The sequence below is a fragment of the Muscardinus avellanarius genome (assembly GCF_963383645.1).
Source record: "Muscardinus avellanarius genome assembly, chromosome: X".
NCBI lineage: Eukaryota > Metazoa > Chordata > Mammalia > Rodentia > Gliridae > Muscardinus > Muscardinus avellanarius.
Window position 1 is genome coordinate 75,504,235 of NC_137792.1, and position 8,216 is coordinate 75,512,450.

The window sequence follows — 8,216 nt, forward strand, 5'->3', positions numbered from 1 at the left end:
ACAAAGAGCAAAGTAAATCAACAATCAATGAATGATAACTCTAGACATCAATACGAATAGGTCTGAGAACACAAATGAGAGGTGGGAAACACAGCAAGTTATGGATACCCTGTCATTTTTGTGAAATATAAAACATATGTAATATTCCCATATATTATTTAGAGATAACTTCATATACAGTAAAAGGACAAAAAAAACGTGAATGTGGAGAATACATAATTAAGAAAGTGGTTGCCCCTGAACTCAATAGTAGAGATGGGATTAAGAAGAGGGAGGACAATTTTTACTGTACATATAATGTTTTACTTATTATAAAACAAGCTCTGGAGAAAAAGAAAATAAATAAAAATTCAGCCATATGCTGGAACACTATGCAAATGTTGAAATGAATGAAATTGATCTATGTATTCAGACACAGAAGGATCCCCAAGATATATGAATTTAAAATTTCCATACAGTTATGTATTTTGTAATCACATTTGTGTAAATATGAAAAATATATTTGTATATAGGCTCTCACATGCATACAGAATTTCTTAAGGTGCTTACAACATATAACTTGTTGGCTATGAGAAGATAGACTGGAAGTCTAGAGTTGAAAGGGAGGCTTAGTTACACTGTTTTAACTATTCACCATGTGCAAATTATGTATTGTTCATTATATTAGCTTTTGAAATTTTATATGCTTAAATAAAAGACCCGATACCTTATGTGATAGTTAATATTCTTTGTGTATAGGCGATTGGAGAATACTTTCTATTTATTGAATTTTCTTTAAACTGAACTTCCTACTGAGCCTCAATGACCAGAAATCTGGCAATTAGGAAAGAAGAGTTTCTCTGATGAGCTGTCTAACTGAAAGATTTTTTTTTCATTTTCTTCAAGACCAATGGCTAGATATGAGATATCCTTGTTTTTCCCACCATATCAAGTCCAGAGTCTTATCTGTGTTAGTAAATTATACTCATTTCCATATTCCTCAATTTTGTCATTCATTTGCCCATATAGCAAATGTTATCGAAGGACAACTCTATTTTATCACAAACACAAAGCATTTCAATTATTTTAAACTTCATATGGATTTTTCTGAGAAGGCCAGGGATTTGGGTCTGCTGTTGTTCCTACAAGAAGTGTGAGCTGATAATAAATAACCAAGTCACATGTGAACTTTAGGGCTAGGATTTATCCATATGTTTGAAATCTTCAGAAAAAAAATTTTCTTCCAGAAATTAATTTGATAAAACTGAGTGATGATGAGAGGAGATGAGGATGATTTTAGTGACAAAGACAACGATATTTCTATCATTTGAAATCATTGCCTCCTCTTTCTTTCCAGTAGTCAGTACTGCCTTAGACTGAAGCAGAAGCTTCCATGCTGGACACTTTGCCTCAACTCTTTCTTTAGTTATAACTTATTTGCATAACCACTAGAAGTTTATAGTTTTCTCAAACACGACTTCTCTATTAAAACACTTTCATGGCTTCGTACTAACCTCAGGATAAAGGTCACACTCCTTAAGCTCATGTGCACAGCCTCCTGTCATCTACCTTTTTCTCTGGTCCCCTCTCCTGCTTCTCCTTACAGTCACAGGCTGTTTCCTCTAGTTGAAATTAGTTCCATGCCCTTGTTGGCTCAACAAACTTCTATTTTTCCTTCAAAATCCAAGAAATTCTAAAGATGAATTAAATACTAAATAAAAACCATTTTGAAAGGAAACAAAACATGCAAATAACAGGTCCTCCAATAGCCCTTTGTTATTACCTACTGATGCCCAAATTCTCCTATATATATCACATAGAGCCATTCTTTGGGGATTTTCAGGTTGTTATATGACTGCTTCAAGTACATGCCTACCACCTCCAATAGACATTGAGATCCTAAGTCATGGAGTCCACTTTGTAGATTTTCTCCACATTTGTATCCCCAGCATTCAGAGAATTGCTGGACACAGAAGAGGAGCCCAATATTGTTTGTGCACTTGATAAATGAACGAGGTAAGAGAAGCAATGGCCTTTCTCTGCCACTACTCTGCTTTATGTGGTGTTTGTACTGCATTACAGGATGCTTACACAGTCATCAAACAAATAGGGTAGAGGCCTCACTAAGTGCTAAAAATCAAGGTTTCACTTCCCACCCAGAACTTCTGTGCACTCTGGAAAGCAGCAAAAGCATTGCACAGTGAAACTATGTTGCATGAATGTAACAAATATGTTTCAACAAATCCCACGATTTTACATAATTATAATCCACCAATAAAAATTAAAAATAAAATCAGCAATAAGGAAACTTACCTGAGGACATCAGCAAACAGTCCACTGAGGATGTAATAATGATAAGGAAACCATTTTGAAACATTGCCTCTGGCAACTTGTTGATGGGGACTTTTAATTTGATTATAAAACCAAATAGTAACAGTTATGGTTTTAATTAGGATGTAAAATTTACTGAAGGTTTGGGGGCAAAGGGATTTATAGATTTTCTGACTTTACTTAATAATATATAGAGTTTTACTTCCAGTTATAGGAGTCCAGGCCTCCTTGAACATTAAGACTCATTCTCAACTTCATTCATGTTTTTCTTAAATGTCACACTCGAATGGAGCATGAAACTTTCTGGTTCATAAAAGGGTTTCTCACTCATCATTACTTGTGAGTCCTATAGCAAGCTTGTGAGGTCAGCAGGATATGGATTCAAAATAAGAAAATCTAGAACTAAGTGAAAGTGCATGATACCCAATGGCACAAACACTGAGACATTCAGATCTAGAGCTTAGATTTTCTGCCACTGGTTTCAGTGCTTTTTACATTATACCCTTCCCAAACTATTGCTTGGTACTTTCAGCAGCCTCAGGAGTATGGCCTAGAAGGATTGTGGCTCTGACCCATGTGACATGTCAGATATTCCAATATCCAATTTCACACCATTAGTCAGCAGTCATTGAATGGAAGTTCAGGATGTCACGAGAATTCAACATCGATCCTTCAATTAAGAAGCAAAGCTCCCCTGGGAGCCAAAAATAAAAATAATTGGTTTTCTTATTTGAACTGTATATCCCAGTCCCCATTTGCAGAAGATTATTGGAGTGTTTAAAAGATAGCTACATTGGCAAGCACTGGCTGTCTCTATACCCAAAGGAGTTCATCTCAAGAGCTAAAAATACTTTGGCTACAAAGCCACCTGAAAACTAAGTGTGTTTAGAGGACATATCCTTAGTTCTTCCCTTTGGATCTTCATGAACTGAAGAGAAATTAGAGAAAAATATAATTGCTCAGATATAAAAGGAAAGGTGGGAAAACTATGATAGGTAAGGTTTTATGTGCTCTTTGTAGAATATATAAGGTATCTGCCATGCCACTGCTGGATCTCCTCTAGTCAATCAGCACAGTAGTAGTGTGGCAAACCAGCCACCTTCCTTAGCAAAACCACTACAGACTAAGTATTCTGGGCTCCGGAGATACAGACAAGAAGATAGGTTCTGAGAAAGCAAGGTGAACATCTCATTATGGCCTCATTGTAGCCTTCTAAGGATGACATAAGTCTCTAAAGTCAAGTGGAAGGAAAAAGATAGGTAAATTATCTTCATAGTCACTATCATCCTTAAACCCTTTCCATATCTTCTAAAGGATGTCCTTCCTTTTCACACCCAAGTATAATGTCTGTGATTGTGTGTTTCTCAGTCTTTCCCCTTCCAATCTCCTTGGAGACACTCCTTGCTCCATAACTTGCCTGTCTTTCATCCTTCCTTCTCTCTAGGGTTCAGAGCTTTGCCTCAACTCTTAGTTGCATTTCTCCTTTACTGAATAGCCAAAAGAAAAAAGAAAAAATACCCCTCAGTACTCTTCTATTTTTAGCTTTTTGAATCTCTCTCCCTACCTCTTTTACTTCTGGAACTTACAATTCACATGTGCTGCTTTTCCATTTCACTTCTCTGCTTTGTTTTGTCAGACTTCCTGACCCAGTACTCCCATAATAACTATAACCAGGGCGCCACCTTTACTAAAATTTCTAATGACCTCGCTTCTTTGGACTACTTCATGACATTATTTTTGCTGCTTCTCTCACTTCTATGAGTCAGTTTTGAAATCCTTTTCTGGTCTTTAATTCTCCAAAAGTCTACATGTTCCTTCATTTTCTGTTTTCAACCTCTATGAATTTTACTCACAATATCTTTCCAAAAACAATGGCCAAAGTCAGGTGTTGTAGTGTATACTTGTTTTCCTTGTACTTGGGAGATTGGGAAAGGAGTGTCACAGGTTTACAGCCAGCTAATACATAGTGTGGCCTTCAGCAACTTTTTTTTTGGTGGTAGTACCACCAAAAGACCCAGGGGGCCTTCTACCTCTGAGCTACACTCTCTGACCTATTTTATATTTTATTTGGAAACAGCGTCTTTTAAGCCAGCTGAGACTGGCTTCAAACCTGCACGATCCCGCTGTCTCAGCCTCCCAAGTGCGGGCATTACAAGCGTGCGCCACCAGGCCCCGCCAAACCCCTTTTTATTAAAGCAGGATTTTTTTTGTTACACCTTCATCATGCAAATAGACCTTAATTTCTTAAATTTGTTATTCAGCTCAGATGTTGACAGACTCATATGGCTTCTATTATCTGTTTGCCTGACCAAAAACTCCTGGTCATAATATAATTATCATGTTGTATAATCACATTTACATTAACATGAATAAAATTAACTTTTAGTCTCCAGGAGGATGAGTCATATATGCAATACAAGGACTGTGTGGTTGTGGAGTTATCTTTATTCATGGTTTTCTCACCTGTAAAATCCAATCAGGTAAATCAAATACCTCCTCCCAAATACTTTAGTTTGTGAAGGTTAAAAATTGTAATGAATCCAAAAATGCTTCAAAAGATATCTTCTAGGAAAGGAAAATACTAAATGAAAGGTAAGTATTTTCATGTACTTACATCTTATACACTGATATTCTTGTCCAGAGCATTAAAGGGAAATGAAAAAAGAAAAAATAACTATTATTTGTATACAAAAATATGGAACACTTAACAAATTTGCATGTTATCCTTATGCAGAGGCCATGCTAATCTCTGTATAATTCTAATTTTAGTATATGTGCTGCCAAAGTGAGTATATAACAGTATGTTAAAATGGAAGGAGTAAGAATCAAATGAAATAAAACCTTGGTGCTAGTTTCTTCTCTGTTATGATTAGACCTCTTATCATAAGAAAGACAATTTATTTACAATTAGACCTCAGATCCTAAGAAAGACAGTTTACTTGTCTGAATCTTGTTCTAGTCTCTGTATCTTGAAAGTTAAAGAGTTGCTTAAATTATTTTTTTAGAACGAGGGGTTAAACCCAGGGGTATTCTATTTCTGAGTAACACTCTTAACCTTATTTTAGTTTTCATTTGGAAACAAAACTCTCTAAGTTGCTGAGGCTCCCTTCTGTCTCAGTCTCCCAAGTACTGAGATTAAAAGTGAATGCCACTGTGCCTGGCTGTCAAATAATATTTTGACAATATTTTCAACCTTCAAAACCCCTGACTTGATAATCACTGCAAGTTATCTGAAAAAACTTAACATTTATCATATAATCCTTCATTATAACTTCTTGTATATATCTTCCAATCTCATTTCCCTCATTCTTTTCATTGTTTTACCTTGGCATACCCTAAACCAGATTTAAATAAATGATCTGCCTATTCCACCTTGGCAGCTAAACATTGCCAAGGAAGATCCCACAAAAAAGTTCTGATTGTACTTGGTTAAATTTTTTATCTCCAGACTTCCGGGAAGATGGCGACCGAGAAAAGCGGGGCTTAAGAGCCCCGCTAACAACCAATGTACATTACCACAAAATCAACGCCTTTCATAGCCAGAAAACACCATCACCAGAGAAACAAAAAAAATCACCAGGCTCCAGAGAGAAAGCGGACTGAGAACAGAGCTCAGAGCCACAGAGGAGATACACCGGCTTCACGCCTGAGGACGCAGCAGCAGCACCATACTGCCGGCAGCAGCGGCAAATTCACCGGATGGCTACAGCAAGCCGAGGTGAGCCACTGAGGAACAGCCAGGCGGGATTTCTCGCCGCAGGTAAAATCTAAAGCTCCCAGTGGCTGAGCTCACCACACGCCGCAGGGATTCAGAGTGGAAATCAAAATCAAGAAGAAATACGCCAGCCTCACGGCCGAGGGCGTAGCAGCGGCGCCATATTGCCACCGGCGGCAGCAGCAGAGAATTCACCGAATCCAGTACAGCTACATCTGCGTACTCAAGAACAGTGAGTCAAATTGCGGGCCACAGAGGAGAAATCCCAGTACTGTACTCCCTGGGACTTGACCCAGTGGGGGAGGGGTGGTGGCAGAGATATCACACCATAGGAGAAAGTGCAACCTGGCACCCCCCACAGTCTAAAGCAGCCTCTATCGACTCTCTGGGTCGGAGACTCTCTGATACAACCCAGTAAAGGAGTAGTGGGGTCTGAGATACTACTGACCCGAGATCCAGAACACCTTAAGTGAAGTCATAGTGACCCAAGGGAAGAACCCAGAGAAGGCACAAACTTCCGAACTCATGGGAAAGAGGAATAATACTGGAGCAATGAATGCCTAAAACCCTACAACATCAGAACCCAATAAAACAGAAAATCAGAGATTTCTAGAAGATCAAATCAGGAAAATAACTGTAGAAATAATAGAGGTGCTTCAAAAAGAACTCAGAGAGAGCCAAAAAGAGATAAAGGATGCAATTAATGAAGTAGAGGCCTCAATTCAAAACACAAACAACCGATTAGACCACATGGAGAACAGAATCTCGCTCTTAGAAGATGATCATTCCAAAAATGAACGCATAGTTTCTAATCTAGGAAAAAATATCTGACAGCAGGAATCTGATATTGAAGAAATATGGGCTCATTTTAAGAGAGCTAACCTAAGAATAATTGGAATAGAGGAGGGGAAAGAAAGTGAAACCAAAGGGATCAACAATCTCTTCAAGGAAGTAATAATAGAAAATTTTCCAAACATAGAGCAAGAGGTTGATACATAGGTCCAGGAAACTTATAGAACTCCCTGTAGACAGGATCGGAGAAGAGGATCCCCATGCCACATAATTGTCAAAATGACCAATGTGGAAGCCAAGCAGAGAATCTTAAAGGCAACAAAAACAAAGGGCCAAGTGACATTCAGAGGCAAACCAATTAGAATCACCCCAGACTTCCCAAACCAAGTCATGAGAGCCAGAAGGGCTTGGAGTAACATATTCCAAACTCTGAAAGAAAACAACTTCCAGCCAAAAATCTCCTACCCAGCAAAACTTTCTATCAAATTAGATGGAGAAATAAGAAGCTTCCATTACAAACAGAAACTGAAGGAATTTATGTCTTCAAAACCAGCGCTAGAGAAAATACTCAAAGAGATTAACTACAAAGAAGAAATAGGTAACACACACCAGAACCAGAGAAACAAGAGTTTCCATCCAACAGTCAACTAAGATTGGTTATCTGTGGAGATTCATTACTTATGTTAGTCTTTTACCTATCTTTAAATGGTATTGTTTGCCTTTATTGTTGTTAATTTTTAGGATTTCTAGTTGAAATATTAATATACCTTCAGATATAGCATTTGGAAATATTTTATCCCATTCTATTAGTAGCTGTTAACTCTGTTTACATTGTCTTTGGATATAATATATATATATATATATATATATATATATATATATATATATATATATATAATTTTTTTAGGTAGTTTGTATACTCTTCTGTTGCCTGTGCCATTGAAATCATAACCAAGAAATCACTGCCAATTTCAATGTTGTGAGGTTTTATGACCCAGATTTTCTCCTAAAAGTTTATAGTATTAAGATTTATATTTAGGTCTTTTATATATTTTCAGTTAATATTTGTATATGGGATTAGGTAAGGGTCCAATTTTATTCTTTTCCATGTAAGTATTATTTTTCAACAATATTTAGTTAAAAGATTATTATTTCCACCACCAAATGTTTGTGGAAACCTTGTCAAAAATAACTTGACAATATAGGGAAGAATTTAGCTCTAGGCTTTTATTTAACTCCAATGGTCTATATATCTGCCTTTACAACAGTACTACACTGTTTCAATTATTGTAGCTTTATATGGTTTGAAATCAGAAAATATATATCTTCTAGCTTTGTCCTTTTTAAGATCGTTTTGGGTATCTAGAGTCCATATTCCATATTATGATAGATTTTTTTC